Source organism: Talpa europaea (genome assembly GCF_964194135.1).
Source record: "Talpa europaea genome assembly, chromosome: 3".
Lineage (NCBI taxonomy): Eukaryota > Metazoa > Chordata > Mammalia > Eulipotyphla > Talpidae > Talpa > Talpa europaea.
In genome coordinates, this window is record NC_140069.1 from 33707407 (window position 1) to 33725973 (window position 18567).

Sequence of the window (18567 nt, forward strand, 5' to 3'; positions counted from 1 at the left end):
GCAATAGTCAAAGAAATAATTTTCTAGAACAGTAAGAGATATGAAACCAGAGAAACCAATATATGCAATAAGTAAAACAAATGAAAAGTTCACTCACATCATGGTGAAACTTCAGAGCATCAAAAAATGGTGGGAAGTTCTTTAAAGCATACAAAAAAACAAATTATTTATACAGTAAACATCAATAGGCAATTCTCAAAAACAAGAGTGAAGGGCCAAGAAAAAAGAGAGATATTGATAGGGAATATAGAGAAAATACAATCCAGAATGTCATACCCAATATAAATACAATCCAGAATGTCAATCTAAATACAATCCAGAATGCCATACCCAATATAACTGTTTTCTTTAAAGGTAAAAGTAAATAAAAATATTTTTAGGAAAAGAAAAAGCCAATGTTTACCCCCAGAAAAACTTCTATAAGGGTAAAAAAGACACCTGAAGTAAGGTCTTAGAGGCCAGCAGAGGGGAGAAAATATATTAGGGAGTGCAATATAAATACAATCTAATACTAAATCTAAGTATAGTATCTCTACAAAAACAGCCTGTTTCTACTTAATATTTTCTTGGAGGTCTGTAGTGAGTTAAATTAAATAGAAAAGATATTATCTAAACAAGTTACCAACTAGCTATTAGCATATACAGAATGTAAAATACTTGAGTCAAAATAAGAAGAAAAAGATAAATGACCTAATGGAAAATAGGCAAAACTTAAAGGTATTTTACAGGAGATACATAAATGACAAATAAGCACATGAAAAACTCTGTCTTATTGGTAATCAAGAAAATGAAATTGACAACCCAGTGAAATTTCATACTATTATGATAAAAATTAAGATATCTGGCAATATCCAGCACTAGTAAGGACTTCAGACAAAGGAAAACAGTAGCTACTGCTTATTCAGAATGTAAAATTATACAAGCACTGGGAAAGCAATTTGGCATTATCTCCATCTTTTCCATCAAGTACATTCAAAATATACATTTATAAAACAGAAAATGTTAACAATACTCTTGATCTGGTGTTTTATTCCATTATTCCAATTAAAATTTCTCAGTTAAGGCTCATCAGATGCATTTCATGATCCAATAATGTCTTCTAAACCATAGTTTGAAAAATATTGTTCTAGAGAAACTCTCACATTATCCAAGAAACTTAATAATTAAAATTTTTCATATGATATTATTAAGAGCAGAAAAAAAATCTGGAAACAAACGAAAGATCCGTTAACAGAAAAAACAGATATTTAAATTGTGGTATAAGCAGACAAAGGACTATTGTATAACAATGAAAATGAGTAAACTATTGATGAAAATCAGTGAATCTTAGATATATTATTTCAAAGGATAAAAGCAAGACATGAATTAGTACTAACAGTATAATTTTTTTTTTAAAGAAAGATTTATCCATTCATTTACACAAGCACTGGGTACAGTCAGAAGCGCAGGAGAGTAAGAGAATTCACCAGAGCCAGATCGGGGAACAGAACAGGCAGACTGACGAAATACACTGCTGAGGGGAGCAGTGGGCGCGTCAGGAGAGGTCTGTTGCACCATGTGGGACCCGCGCGGGGGCTGGGGATTGAACCAGCACTGCAGAGGCTGCGGGCGGCTTCTCCGCAGCCCAGCACTCAACCGCTACACCACCAGGGGAGGCCCTAACAGTATAATTTTTATAGAGCTAAAACAGTAAAACTAAACAATCTAAATTTTAGATTGCCTAGTATATGTGGCAAAACTTTCAAAATAAAAAGAAAAGAAGGCTAAATCCAAAAATCAGAGTAATGGTGGTTGTCTGTGGGTTAAAGAAAATGGGCTTGGAAAAGAGTATGCAGATGATAGCAATGGAAATAGTTATTAAATTAGGTGATGCTTATGTCTAACTGTTTTACTGTTTTTCTTCCTCTCTTGTATTTGGTATATATGTCATATTTGCATTAAATATACATAACTGGAGGAAAAAAACCTGAAAAATAACCCTTTAATAAATAGTTCAAGGCTTGGAAACCTCAGATGCTACTGAGATAGTAGCTAACACACACTGCTTAATTTTCTCAAAATAAGTAATAAATGGCAAGGGGTTGACATGCAAGAACTTTCTGTCAGGTTTATTGGATTCTGGATGAGTTAAAGAGGGAGGGTGTGTCTCCTGAGACCCTTTGGTGCAGATTTGACGGCCATGTGCCTTCCGTGCTTTAGGAGAGGTCATGTCTATGGCGAGGATTGATGTTCAAGGGCTGGATTAGAGACCTTTGATCCTCCTCAGCACATGGTCCTTGGTCTTTCAGTCTTGTCCTTCTCCTCTGGGCATTGACAACAGCACTGCCTCCCTCTCTGTGTGTCTTCCCTGTCTTCCAGTGACAGTCGGCCAGGGGACGAAGATAGTGTATTTCACATGAATGGTATTTTTTGGACAAAGCATTCATCAGAGGAGGCAGATAAATCTATCACTCTAAACCACCAACCCTGGCCTTTCAACTTTTCACCTTCTTCAAGGAATATCAGTGTCCATGGGGGTCTAAAAGGAGCGCAGACACACAGAGCCATACTTTGCAGCCTTATGCTTAAAAGTCTGGGGAATGCATTTACCAACAAAAGTATTAAGAAAAGTATGTGTCTCAGCAAATACATATGTAATTAAATGCATGTGTATGTTATATATACATGCAAAGTTATACATGAAAAAACAATCTCTAAAGAAGATCCTGCAACTCATAACCGTAGTTTTGGAGACTAAACAAAGTGATACTATCCATATTGCTGATCCCTTGATGGCACCCTCAGCAGTATCTGATCCAGGAAGCCAACAGCTCAGCCTCCTCAGTTCCCAGGGATGTTTCTGGATGCAGCCCAGTTTCATTCACTGCAGCCACATGAGGGAACTTCAGAACCCAAAGCCAGCCAAGTGCTTCTCACTTAGATCACAACTACAGGATACATGCTACACTACCACGCTTGATGATAAGCTTATACTTCAAAATAATTTGACATACACATACACAAGTATCTTCACTGAATTTTTTAGACTCATCAAACTAACTCAATAATCTCCCTACCTTACCCCCACCCCCACACGCACACATTAATATACAGCTTTGCTTCTCTTAGAATATTTTCATTTCGTGATTTCGGGTGACTTAATGAAGTTATTTTCCTTTGTTTTCTACCATTTGGAGACATTTTGGAGGTCTTTGAATATCTGCTCACAAACGGAATATGAAACAAATTTTTTTGAAGGAAAAGAAATTCCAACTCCTAAAATAGGTCTCCTTTATTATATGAAGGGAGGGAGGGAAGAGGAGGGTGTGTGCAAGGAAAAGTTTCTGCTTCTCTATTCCAATAGAAGATTTTTGCAATAAGAATATGGTGGTGTGTTACTTGTGTCCTTTAACATGAATAAATAAAAATGAGTAAAAAAGAAATCACTGGAATGAAATGAGACATAAGTAGGGTGTATGATATAACACACATGACCACAATTTTGGATTTTCAAGGCAAATGTCTGTATTCAATTTGCCACTGGAGTCCTACAGCAAACATGGTGCTTTCCCCAGCCACCCCCCACCCTGGAAGCAGCAGCCAGCTGCAAGACAGATTCCCACCCAGACGGCATGCAGGTGAAACATCAATACAGCAAGAGCCCAGTCAAAAGAGGGCATGTGGAGTTTGGAGAGTTTTAGAAATTTTATTGCAGGAACACATGTGTTAGTGTAGCAGATGGAAGCAATTATGGCAGGAAAACTTTGCCCTATCCTTAAAACCGAATTCCAATAGTGTGAGCTCAGGCTAATGACTCTCCTTGAGGACAAGTAAAATCAGACCACAGTGATTTTGAAGATCAACTTCACATTGCATCAGGTCATGATCTGCACTGCTAAAAACTCTCAAAACTTGATATTATCTCTACCTCATTTCTCACTGGAAAGAGATGTGACCTCAAACTCACTCATCTAAAATTAATATGCTTTCCTGTAGTCTCTGTTAAAAACCTCATCTGACACTGGTATTTTATAGCCTAACTTGTAGGAAGTACAATTATGAGTGCTAATGAATAGCATGACTATTCCAGACAGGAGAAATTTGCTTTGTTTGGATATTTCTGTGCAAGTAGTCCTCTTTGAAATATTCTTCGCTTTGAAGGAAATAGGCAGCTACCTGACATCTCCCTTAATAAATAGTGTGGGAGTTAAAATGAAGAAAATAAAGCAGAATGAGGTTGAGTGTTAAATCTGTGACCTATAAAACAGTCAGAAGGATTAGAAATAAATCCACTCACATGAACTCTCTTGTCTAAGGGTTTATCCTGCAGACTTGGGCACTAAAATAATTTTTTCCCTTCCTTGGTGTTGTCATATGGCTGGCTTTTCTTAATGTGACTCTCAAAAAACCTGGCTGGTAATAATTATGGATATATAGATGTATGTGTTTTACAGTAATATAGTATCACTCATCGGGAGAGTTCAACTCCTTTACTCTCATAGAATGGCTGGCTGAAGGATTTACTGGAGAAGGAGCAGAAGGACTAGAATGATATGAAAATGCAGGGCCCATGGGTAGGAAATGAGTCCTTCAGTTTATTAAATCAGTTAATCTGCAATTTGTGGAGGCCTCTTTCCTATTGAAAGACATAGTAATTTGGATATAGCTTGACTTTTTTTTTTTTTAATTTTCTAGAGGCATGTCTTGTTTATTTATTTATTTATTATTTGTTTGTTTGGTTTATACATGCACTGGGTACAGTCAGAAGCACAGGAGGGCGAGAGAATTCACCAGAGCCAGAGCGGGGAGCAGAGCAGGCAGAAGGACCGAAGTACACTGCTGAGGGGAGCAGCGGGCGGGAGAAGAGGTCTGCACACCATGTGGGACCCTCCTCCGATGGCCGGGGAGCAGCCGGGGATCGAACCAGCGCCGCAGAGGCCGCGGGCAGCTTCGCAACCCAGCGCTCAACCGCTGCGCCACCGGGGAGGCCCTATAGCTTGACTTTTTAAGTGTTTTGTTATTTTAAGTAGAGAAGTGAATGATGATGTAAGCAAGGATAATATTGATTTCAGACTATTTCCTTCAAAACACAAGGTAAAATTCCCAAGGTGGTCTAGACAGCCATGCCAGCTCATTAAACACAGATTGGACGACGTGTCCACACAGCAAGATAGAAAGAGCACAGGCCAAAGGTGAGAGAGTGCATCGTCCATTCCTGGACCTTCAGCTCATCAACCTTGTTACTTTGAACAACTGACTCTAGTTGTTCAATTATTCTCCAGTTCTCAATGGCCTCATGCAAAATGGGAAGAATAATACCAGGTTAATTAAATATGGAAATGAGAAAATACACTTGAAAGCATAAATGAAAGTATGTTTGCCTGGGTGACTCAGGCAAGCACAGTCTCCCTGAGGTGATTAAATCTGTAACCTTCATTTTCTGATCTACTTAATCAAGATCTCTAGATAATGATATCTGTTTCATTTGGGTACCCCAAGTTGAGTTATTGAGTTACCTCCCCTTAGCGAGATCTGGATTGATTCTTCAAAATTCTTTGGAAATGTAAGAGCTCAGCAAATTTAAATATTGGGGAGAAGCAAACCCTCACTAAGTGACCTAAGCAAATTTTGTTGACTGGCAATTAACTTGCTCATACCTGCATTATTTCATCATATAACCCAGTAACCTGATGCGATTTTGTAGAGTGCGGGGTTCTTGGGTTCACTGTGGGAAAGTTTTCACCAGAGCTCCCGTTTCAGCAGCACGAGGCAAGTTTCTCAGGCAAGTTTCTCCATGAGACAGAGACATTAGTTACATTTAAAGAGCAGGTTTATTAGGGAAAGGGAAAGGGACAGGTTTGCTGAGAGAGGCCTGCATGCTTGCAGGCGGGCGGCCTTGAGGAGAGCGGCCTCCGCTGAGGGAGGACAGTGAAGAGACGTCTGGGCAGGTACAGGTCACGGGCAGGCAGGAGGCTGCTGCCCTGCAGAGAGAGAGTTGGTGAAAAGAGGCACCAGCATTGTCACAGGTGGGCAGTGGGAGTGCTGCCCCGAGCCTGTGCAGAGACTGCATTGATATAGTCCTTTTTTCTTTGGGAGGGGTCACTCCTCCGTGGAGTAGTGGCCTGCTTGTTGCTGATGTTGGTGTAGAGGCAGGAATGGCCACAGTGCAGGTTTTCTGATCCAGCAGACCAGGTAAAGGAGTCAGAGTCCTCAGTGGCTTTTGCAGGTCTTTTATTTAGGTTTACCAGGCATATGGCAGGCAGGGGCTGCTGGGCTGCTGGGCTCTCTGGTGTTCCCTTTGCTTCTCTTCTTCTTCTCTCCGCTTCCGTTCATTCTTGGCTTCTGCTGGCGTCCCCAAGACGCCGCCCTTATAAACTCAGTCTCTTAGCTCAGGTGTACCCATTTCAGGTGCCTGCCATCAAGCATGCATTCAGGACCACAGGGTTCCCTCATCTATCCTAATGGCGGGAGGGCAGAAAAGCCTGATACTTTTTCCTTACCCTACAGTTGGGTAACAGGTAAAACTAGAAAAGGGACCAGCGATTCCAAGGTGGGCCCAATCTCCATATCTTTACCCTCAGGCCTGTGCATCCCTATAGCATCTGATCCCACGCATCTGATCCTGCTTGGGTCTCATGCCTTGTGATAAGGCATTGGTGCCTAAGGGTCATGACCTCTACAGCTGGGTTAATGGTCATGTTATTTCCCTCAACCCCCATCTTCTTGTGGGAGTCAGATTTTAGTCTTGTGAGGCCTTCTTTCCAGTTTTTCTATTCTTGTCCTCCATCATTCCCATCATACTTTGTGGGAGATGCTGAGGTCACAGTGAGGAGGAAAATAGGGTGGCTATAGCTAAGTTCAGATCAGATGCTCAACAGAAGCTGGGGGGCTAAGAGGAAGACAAGCAGTCACATGAATGGCTGGGCTTGGTCATCAAGGGCTGACCCTAAGGGCGAAAATCCTGAGGTTGGAATCATGTACTCCTAATGAAAAGGAGACTAATGTTCTTGATCAGTTAAATTTATAGCACTGAGAAGACTAGACAGTTAGCCAGAAAACACAGCTCTATCCTCCATAGAGATGAGGAGCCCCATTTGCCAGCATCTGAAGCACAAAGCTAGAAGCCTTATCTCTATTGTTTGATTTATCAGCAGACTTTGTCACTTCATTTGGATTCCCTTGCAATCAGGACTGAGAAGGACTTGGATATAGTCAATTAATCATATAGTCAATCCAGGAAGCAGGCATGAGAAAGCAGGCAGAATGAGGCAGGGAAGGAGAAAAGACTAGGTATAGAAGACATGGCACAAGGGTTGTTGCTGTGGCAGCAGGCGTAAGCCTAGAAGGTTAGTTCTACTAAGTCCTCCCCAGAAATACCCAGAATATCTTCTAAACTGTCCACCCGAAGACTGAAGGCAGGGACATTTATCCATGAGCTCCCATCCCCCAAAGTTAGGGTCTTAAAGCCACATCAACTGCACTTCAAGAATGCTGTTGTGCAGGGCCTCATCTCTCCCCCACCCCCAGCCCCTAACAAATGACTTCCAAGAGGATCCTGGGGCTGGAAGTCTGCTCAAGATGGGACCCTGTTGATATCAGGAGTGTCTACCCTCCCACAAAGTTGTCAAAAGCAGAGTTGGGTTGGGCTGAGCTGGAGGCCAGCAGAGGCCTCTACTGCACTTCTAAACTTCAGGTCATTTCATATTTCCGCAGTAGAGCAACGGGGCTGACTGCCTGCAGGACCCATTCTCTCATCTTTTGCTACCCAGAAAATCATTCTCAACTCATTTGGATGTTTACTATTTTATTTCTAATAATACATTTATTCTGCTATTTGTTGGTATATTGACTTTTAGATTTTTTTGTTTTCTGCCTATTTCAAATACTAAAAGTTTTGCCTTCTTCCCAATATAAACCTGCCACATACAGAAAAGTGTTTCCGTCCCCCACACTCCTATGTATTTAGATGACAATTTGGTGTATTATTATAAATATTTTCAATATCAATATGTAAATATGTAAATAGTATTCACAAGTAAGCACCATAGGAATCTGGCTGTATTTCTTTTCTGTATATTTTCTGTTTTCTTGGAACTACAAAGATTTTTTCTTTTTCAGTTGCCTTTGGCCATCAAAAATTGCTCTTTGTGCTTTCTATAGAACTAAAAATCTCCACCATATCTTCTTTCAGATTCTTTATCCTTCGTGGGGAAGTGCTCCTCCTGGACTCCTCCCTTTCATCTGCCAGCCTGGAAAGCAGTCCTGGGTCATTCTGGACTCTGGCACAAGCATCCACAGTTCTTCTTTTCCTCTCATCTCAGTTCTTTTTGTTTCAGTCCCAGTTTCCTGGAACCATTATAGTCCTCTTACTTGGGAAAGTCTCTGAGAAAGAGGATGCAGGACTTGCTTTTATTTTTTAAGAACTTAGTTATGGAGAAATATATTTATTCTCTACCTCACTGCTGCAGAGTTGGGCTATAGAATTTTAAGTCTCATGAAATTCTTTTTGCTCAGAATGTGGAAGCTCTTGCATTCTGGCTTTGTCTTGCTGTGGAATTCTGGCATTATCCATATTCTAAACCTTTTCATCCAGCCTGCTGATTCGTTTTCCTGTTCTTTTTTTCTTAACCCACAACAATTTACAAGCAGATTTTTGTACAATGTGCTAAGCATTTCATGGACCATTTCTATCTGAAAATCCATGTCCTTCAATTCTCAGAAATGGTCTTTTGTTATTGTTTAAGAATACCCTTATCCTTATTTATTTGCTATCTTTCTTTCTAATTCATCATGGCTTTGTTTGTTGATCTGTCTTCAGGATGACTTCCTTCCCCATTGTTCAAATTTTCGTTTCAACTTACAGCTTCTTAGTCTCAGATTTGCTCTTTGTGGAGTTTTGCTGTTGTTTCCTGACTTGTTTTAAGTGTCCTATGCTATTCATACTGCCTTTCCTTCAAGGTAATGGTGTGTATTTCTATTTTGTTTCTTTGTTAACTCTTTAATGCTGTACAAAATGCTATACTCTGAATTGCTATACAAAAACAAATTCTCTAAGGAAATAATTACAGATATTTTGGAAGAGTTCTGCTCCCAGCACTGCCTCTACTTCCTACCATTTTCTGAATCTGTTTGTTTAAGCTTGGATCTTTTCTGTTAGAAACATTCCATGAACATCTGATGATCTCTAGCAATCAATTCATTTTAATATCAAGTCACGGAAAAGCTGAGTGAAAGGTTAGTTAGTGGGAGCAGCATCTGTCACCTGGGAGACGTCCCCATAGTATGGTGAGGCAAGTGTTCTGGCTGTTTAGATGGGGGTCACTGGAGTGGGGCGATCACTGTATTTATTAAGTGCTGAAATCTCAAATTCTTTTTTTTTTTTTCTAACAGTTTCTGCAGTGATAATTTTCCAGTCTCCTGTCTTACAACTTTGGGTTCAACTGCCCGGAGACTTGTAGCAAAACAAGGTGGAGAAAGCTTGAGTTTTGTTGTGTGTTACTTTCTCCTACTGCCTGTTTTCTTCTAGCAGCTCCAATCCCCGGGACACTGTGCCTGGGATCCAGACACAGGTGATACTGTGGTTTAGTTTCTCCTGAGAATAAACCTCATAGCAGGGTGAAGGAAGAGTCTGACCTTGCTGGTGATGGAGTACAAGAATAGAAAAATAACTGAAAAGGAGGTGCGCCACAAGACCAGAAACCTGGCTCACACAAGGAGGTGGGGATAGAAGAGATTGGCATAGCCATTGACACAGCTAAGGAAACTAAGATCCTTAGGCGCAGACTATGATCCTTAAGCGCAGACTATGATCCTTAAGTGCAGAACGCCTAGATTACAAAGCATAAAATCCAAGCAGGTATCAGGCTGCTGTCTAGAGCAGAGGCCCAAGGGTAAAGATATGGAAATTGAGCCCATTGTGAAATCTCCGGTCCCTTTCAGATTCTGCATAGTTACCCAAAATTAGCAACCAACTGACAGCTCACAAGGAGTGAGCCCCTCCCAAACAGAAGAAGACTATATCAATGCAGTCTCTGCACTGGCCCGGGGCAGCACTCCCACTGCCCACCTGTGACTATGCAGGTGCCTCTTTTCACCCACTCTCTCCCTCAGCAGGGCAGCAGCTTCCTGCCTGCCCATGACCTGTATCATGCTGGGACTTCTCTTCACTGACCTCCCTCAGCGGAGGTCGCTCTCCTCAGGGCCGCCTGCCTGCAAGCATGCAGGCCTCTCTCAGGAAACCTGTCCCTTTGGGGCAGCTCTTCCTGTCCACTTGTGTCTATGCAAATGTTTTTAACTGTTTTACCCCTTCCCTAATAAACCTGCCCTGTAAATATAACTAATATATTTAATATATTCTCCCTGTCTGGTGGAGAAACTCGCCTGGTAGCTCGCTGCGTGTTGCTGAAACGGTAGCTCTGGTGAAACCTTTCCCAGAGTGAACCCAAGGACCCCGCTCTCCAAACCCCCAGACGTTAAAACCACAACACTGGGGCTGGGGGGTTAGCAAGCTCTAACTGCTGGTCAAATTGCTTCTCATTTAAAAGTTTTGACTTTCAATTAGTCTTCCTGTTTGCAGTCACACCTTTCAAGCTCACCTTTTAGGGAATAAATCCAGTGCCTCAATACTGGGTCTTCCTGGTATTAAAAACATTTTTACTTGAGAAAAACTCATTTGTACCCCCTCCTGATGGCATGTGGGGTTCAGCCATCTTTGGGCCCCTAATTCAATTACTTCTCACCCATCCACCTTCCATCTTACATAGATGAGTCAATTTCTCCACTGTCAGTTCTTCTCCTGTTGTCTTTGTGTTTATGAGAGTATACTTTTAAAATTCCTTAAGGCAATTTCAAAATGAAATATAAATATTTCAGCTCGTGCCACCACACTTAACCAGAAGTCCCAACAACTATGCTACTGTTTCCTTGGCAGCTCATTATTACTGAACTAGTAAAAAACAAAGAACTATAGGATGAACAGGGAAAGAAAATGACATGTGTCAAACTGTGTCTATATGACACGCACAGTCCTAGATGCTCCTCGCATAAAATCATAGTGGATTCTTGCAATCTCTGTATTATTCTATAATGTCTATTTTATAGAGAGGAAACTGAAGTTGAAAAAATTAAGTAATTTGGCCATAATCACAAAGCTAACCAGTGGGAGATGTAAGATTTAAATTCAAAGCCTATGTTGATCATCCTCCCCAGTAATTCCTCTTAAATGCACAGAAATGTCTCAGAATGTCAATTTATATCACCACTGTTGAAGAGAATTAAAAGCATCTGGTATTTTGCAGAAATCAAGCACCACTTTTTTTTTTGTGCTAAGTACTGTCTCAAATATTTTCTCTTAAAAGTATTATAGTTTCTCAACCCAAATGCCCAAAAATAGATGATTGGATCAAGAAGATGTGGTATATATACACAATGGAATATTATTCAGCAACCAAAAAAGATAAACTCATGCCTTTTGCAACAATGTGGATGGAGCTAGAAGGAATTATGCTCAGTGAAATAAGCGAGAAGGAAAAAGAAAAATATCGGATGGTTTCACTTATAGCAGGAATATAGGGGAACCAAATAAGACATCAGTGTAAAAAAATAATAATAACAGTACAAAACACAACAAAGCAAAAGCAGACAATTATAAACCAGAGACATCCTGCAGGGGAGGAGAAGGGAGAGGGGTCAGAGGGAGGGAGGGAGGAGCACAGGGGACTGAGGTGATGGTGCACGGGTGCCTTGGGGAAGGAAATTCTATGGGGACTCAATCTGAGGGGGTGGGGGGAAGCAAATATTGTCTAAAAAATGTAAAAAAATGATAAATGCGAAAATAAAAAAGCTTAAAAATAAATAAATAAAATTATTAAAAGTCAAAAAAAAAGTATTATAGTTTCTCTTTAAGAAGTGACTTTGCTTGACTGATAAGCTGGGGAGAAAGAACGGGTCTTGGGGCTTTGCCCTGAGGCTTACAGCTTGGGTTTGTTGTTGAACTTTAATATCAGTTAAATTGCAGTATAACCATAAGGCATTCTTAGGAAACCAGGAAAACAAGATGTTACCACCCCTAAATGTCTGGTTGAGGATCCAGAATCTTTAAGTTCCAAGAAAGAAAAGTATAATTTGTATGGGATGTTAACTTGCTTATCCCAGATGATCTCAAACTGAGGAGCGGGGGAGGGGAACAAAGAAAGGAGGGTTAAGAATATCTTCTTTAGATCCTGGGGTTTGCTAAACAGAGCTGAGAATGGAAATGTGGGGTGGACTTGCTTATCTTAATTGATATTAGTGGCTTTTTGCCGGAGGCCATGAGGGGTAACTTGATGGGTTTATGTTTCTTCCATAGCTCACTGTTTATTAATTGACTGCTATTTGGCATATAAACTGACTGAAAAGTAGAGCTTTTGGGGGGGAGGGGAGACCTCCAAGTATCTGCAATGCCAGCTGCCTAAGGAATACAGCTTCCACACTGGCCATTCACATAGAACGAGATCCTTTGATATGAGAACTCATTGGCCCTGTGAGGAAGAGCCTTTGTAAACTTTATTCTTCTACAGGTAGATACACTTCTCTCTTGTTCCTTTTTTTCTTTTTCTATGTCTTGCAATATCTTCTCCTTGCCTTATTCCTAATATATGTGAACACATCAAATGATACACCCCAACATGCCCTAACATATGTATAGGAACTTGTTTTTCCCAGTAGTTAACTTTCCATTTTCTTCAGTAAAATCTCTTCTGAGCAAGGCTATGTGTCCTCATTCCCCTTCCACTTAAGGGAGACATCATTCAGAATAGAGGCTTTTTTATCTTCAGTGAATATGCTGCTGGATAGCAAAATGCATTAGGGCTTTCATTATGATTTATAAAGACACGTATGTACAAATATAGTTAATATATTAAATAAAGACTATAATACACTTCTATAGACATTGTTATGGCATAGAATCAAGAGGACTAATTTTATTTGACACTGTCTTTTAGTAGAGCAGAAATAATGTTACACTCAGCATGTCATGTGTAAAGAATCCAGGGTGGAAAAGATAAAAATACACAAGAGTAAGAATCTGTGACAGCATAGTCTCGTGACATGCTGCTTTATTATTGCTCTTAATAAGAATATTGATAGGGTAGGAAGTATTTTTGTACTGGAATATCCATATAATTATTTCTCAGCTGCATCATATAAAGAAAAACAAGTATTTAATATGTTTTATATTGAAGTATTTTATTCATAATATATTCCCTCTGCCCCCAGAAATAAAAAAGGCTGGGGAAGTGTGAGGGGAGCAACAAAATGAATGCTCTGACTATTGTGGTTGCAGCAAGTGCTGTTAAGCCGAGGAGACAAGATGCAAAATTCACATTGGTAAAGGACTGGGGATGCTCTGGGGACAGAAAGTCCATCACAGTTTTTTCACCTTTGTATTGTTGATGCTAAATGCAGAACAGGTTTGTAAGTTAGAAACTGCTGATGCCATGACAGGTCAGTAGAGCAATCTCTGAGAGATGATTTATGGTGGTCTTAAGTTGGTTGTTAGTGGGCAGGAGCCACACATCATGTGTGATTGGTGTAAGTAGTTCTTCATGACAGTACCTCTATTGGTTTCTCCCATTTTTACATCATTATTCAACATTTTCTAGGAACAATTCTTTCGCTTCCTGAGCAATAAAAGAAGCTCGTATTATTGATTGGCTAAAATGTGCCACACTCTGTTTTTGACATTTGACTCATGTTATTTCTAACCCTTAAAGCAACACTACAAAATGGACATTATTGTCATTTTACCCAAAAGGAGATAAAAGGATTAAAGCCTAACTAATAAGTGATAGAAAAACATTTCAAACCAGGTTCAGCAGACCATTTCTACTAAATTAACATTTATTACCTTCTGAAAATTGCTGTGAAAATGCACATTTTCTTGCTACCTATAATTTTTTTCTGTAAAATGCCATGATTTTGATCCTGGAGTCTATGGGGCGATGTGCACCCGCATGGACCTGCCACAGTTTAAATAAATATTTGTAGAAATCTAATGGAGCACAAGGAAAATTATCTTTTGATTTCAAAAAAAAATAAAGGAAAAGTAGATAAAAGTTAGTGAGAGACACAGGCAAAAATATGGAGAAACAGAAGCACGTTCAGAGAAGGGGAACCAAAACAGTGAGTGGCCTTAAGTGCAGTGGTGAATAAATCAGGAGTATATCACTCAGGAAAAGGTCCATCAGAATGCAGACATAGAAGAGAATGTTGGCCTGCATATCTATGACCAAAGGAACAAGACTGAAGAGGGTGCAAAGGTCCAGGTCAGCTATAAAGAGCAATTTTTAAGAAACAGAGTTCTTAGACCAAACAGACAGTCTAGAAAAGTAGCAAATTCTCCACTATTAAAAGTGGTTAGGGGCCTCCCTGGTGGCACAGTGGTTGAGCACTGGGTTGCAAAGCTGCCTGCAGCCTCTACGTCGCCGGTTCGATCCCCAGCTGCTCCCCGGCCACTGGAGGAGGGTCCCACATGGCGCGCGCAGACCTCTCCTGCTGCCCGCTGCTCCCCTCAGCAGTGTACTTCGGTCCTTCTGCCTGCTCTGCTCCCCGCTCTGGCTCTGGTGAATTCTCTCACCCTCCCGCGCTTCTGACTGTGCCCAGAGCTTGCATAAATAAATAACTATATATTTAAAAGCAAACAAACAAAAAAAGTGGTTAGGAAAAAGCCAGCCTGTCAGCTGAAATGAAGTAAGTATAAGCAATTCAAGAATCAAAGAAGTGCTTGAGTACGTTTCCTTTAAAACCCCTTTTATTCCTGGGCCTCCCTGGAAGCACAGGGGTTAAGTCTCAGCACTATCAAGCTATCACCAGCAAAAGTCCTGAGATTGATCCCCAGCCTGAGTTTGATCCCCTACATAGCACAGCAGACCTCGTCTGGCTCCCCTGTTGCTCCCCTCAGCAGTGTATATCAGTGGATCCACGTGTTCTGCTCCCCACTCTGTTTCTGGTGAATCCTCTCACCCCTTCCCTCACCCCTGGCCTACACCCCAGTTCTTGTACGCATAAATAAAATGAATCTTTAAAAGAAAATAAATAAAACCCCTTTCATTCCTGATTGGAAACTGGCAGTCCTGAGGCTGCTCACAAAATATATGCCACAGACACGGGATAGAATTAAACTGGCACATGCTGGTATGGGCAATAGTGCTTAATAATTAAACTGGATGACATCATCAAAGGGTTGTGTGTTTCTTTCCTTTTTTCTTTCATTAATTTTCAGATTTATATGTCCAGCCACAGGTTTTAGGCCAAAATGGTTAATTAATGCTCATTCAGCACAGTCCCTGTGTTGATTAGTTAATACTCTATTTGGATTAGTGATAAAGAAAGTGACAGACAGGATAGAAAAATCTCGACAGGGTGTTAAACATAAAAGGAGGATGTGCGCCTCACCTGGTCGTGTCGCTGGTGAGACACACCCCACCTCCTCCTGTTCAAGGCTTCTTTTCCCCCTTCTTCACCTGCATCTGTTTTGCCACACACAGACTTGCGCCAGATAGCACGCCACGTGTTAAAATGCTTGTCTGCTACAGGCGTCACCCTTTTCTTCTTGTGTGACTGCCAGCTCCCATAAAAAAGAGGCAAACTCTGAGCGCTACACAGAGTTCCAAGCACGTCAGCGCATTAGGCTCCTTCCAGCAGTCCTGAGGAAAGAAGATCTCACAATAAGAAAGAGGATGGAAGACCTAAGAGTAGTTGAAACAGGATGGCTAGAAACTGGGCTATTTTATAATGGGTGTGTTAGAGTCATTGAGCTGGGTAGCCCTGATTTTATGAAGGAATGAAGAAAATCTGCAGGTGCATTTTTTCCCCAGTGGTGAAAATTGGTGGTGTTCATGGATCCATGTAAACTAGATCCTTTTAATTTAGCGTCACAATGATGCTGCTATGGTATATTTTTTTAAATAAATTCATTGCTAGACATCAACACTTGTATTTACATTCTTCTTAGTCAGGAGTCTATGCCTTTTCTGGGACTAAAAACTTTTCTAAGCACTTCCTGCCAGGGCGATTCTGCTCTTGCTTGTGATCATTCTGAATAATCTGTGTGTACAGAAATACATTTCAAGTTTATTTTTATGACGAAGTTTTGGGAACACTTTGCATTTTCCCCTGATCAGTTCTAACACGTGCTCCATATATTCCTGAGCATGTAAATACTGTCACGGGACCAGTAATCTGTTGTTCTTCTAGGTGAAGGCACATCAATTATTTTCTCCTATTATATTTTCCTTGGAGGGAGGAAGAAATAAAGCTCACTCAGAATGGAAGATTTTCTTTTTGGACAGTAAATATGTTGAATGAAAAGAATCTTTGTTTTGGCCCAATTTCTGTATTTGATTAGTTGATTTAAGACAAATACACATTAAATGCTGAATAAATCCTTTAGCCAAGAATGATAAGTGCTCTAGATTCTGTAAGAATTGACAAGAACCAATATACACTTCCTTTGTGTTTAAGTGTCAGGTGATAAGATCTTACATTTGCTCCAATTTTGATGTTAGGGTTGATTCTTCCATCTGAGAGAAAGACAGAAAAAAAGATTTATATATTGCAAAGCATTACTGAAGAGGTAAAATTGCAGAGACTACACTTTTCCCCAGGAGGAGTCATTTCTAGAGAAATATCTCCTTAGACTTCTCCCCACCCCCAAGATTTGTAATGCAGCTTTCAAATAAGCTTTTTTGCTTCTGAGAAAGCACTTCTATATTTCTCTGTGGGTGTGTCTGTGTGTGTGTGCATGTTTATAAATCTGTGTCTTAAATACACCTCAAAGGTGTGATCTTATATCTCTAAGTCATATACAGTGTTGTAAACCAATGATACCTCAATGAATAAAACTCTAAAAAACAATCTCTACAACCAAACCAAACACAGATCTTTGATCATATTGGACCCAGAATTCCCACTTCACAGACAATATCCACTGTCACTTTCGATTCCTTGAGTCTGAGGCAAAGTAAACATTTATATGTGCATGATGCTATTTTCAATAGATTGATTGAAAGACAACCAGTTATTTCAAAGTAGCCTTACCAGAGCACCTGAACCTCAAATATGCAGCAAATGTTCAGGAGATTGTGAAAACTACCCCCAAGATGTCTTCCCCATCAGGAGTTAAGCAACAACAAGGTATTTCTGAATAAGATTGTGCTGCTTTGGCAACGTTTTGACAGCAAGAATTCTCTCGGTTCTTACTCCCCACAGCCTGCTTCTACCCAGCATAAACATAACCAAACTGCTGTTCAATTACATAATGTCCATTTTAATTATTATTTTGTTTAAGTCAAAATGCATATTAGCTCCCACAAAGCTAATTTTGAGCAGGAAGGTAAAATGGGGTAGCTCCAAAGGCCAGCTTTCCTTGCAATCCTGCAGGGTGTGGGGTTTCAGGTGGTCCCTAGTTTCTCCCTACTCATTTGGCAGGTCTCTTGCCATTTTATTTCAATTATTACCAAAAGCTATCCATGTAGGAGTTGTTCCATAAAACTGAAAATTGCAGTTAAGTTCACATCTTAACAGCATTTCAAGTGCACATTGTAACAGAGACTCCCAGTAATCAAGTTGCAGGAAGGCTGTTATAATAGTCTTTCTCTCTCTCTGAATTGCAGCGGGAAAGGCAGATGTGGAAATTATGAGTAGTGTAATTGATGATCTTAAAGCTTTTAAATACCCAAGCTCTCAACAATCAAGATCTATTTGAGTTCAGAATCTAATAAGAAGTAAATACAATAGGTTTCAATAAGACATTTTATCGAGAGCTCAGCAGTACTTTCTCTCCTCTGCTTTTATGGGCAACATTATCATCTCATCAGCAGACAAGTTGAAGAATTTTATTGTGACACATAATCATTTTTAGTTCATCATATTTCTCCTTTTCCTTGTGTGGCTTTTTAAAAAATAAAGTTTGCTCATTAAATACACCATTTCAGAGGATTTTGTCCCTATTAGATTTAATAGGAAAGGAAGCAGAGTGTTGTTAAAACAAGCTGTTTATTGACAACTAATTTATTGTGTTCCACGGTAGGAGGCTTTATAAAACACATCAATGTGTTAAAAATAATACCGCTAAGATATTTTTCTAGATACCTATGTTCACAAAGGCTTGCTAGTGACAATTATTGCCAAATTCATCCTGAAATTTATTCACTAGTCTGGCCTCAAAGAACTTGCATGCCATTAAGAGTTAATTCAAATGCCACATTAAATACACCTCAATATTATTTTCGTTAATATGCAAATTATTCATAATATCAGGGTGATCTTACATTCAATGGGAACAGCCATAATGCCTGCTTAATGATGTATTCATCAGTGCCGTAGGTGTCTTCATACTGTTACTACTATATTTTGTTTTCAGAAACAGGCTTCACTACAAAGAAAATTGTATTGTCTCTGCAATAATGATTTCAAATATTTTTTTTTGGTGGAAAAATATCTTATTAAGCACATGATAATTTCCCCAAGGCTCTCATTTTCGCATCCAGATATATTGCTACCAGCTAACCTGACATCTAAGATCTGGAATTAATATCATTACATTTT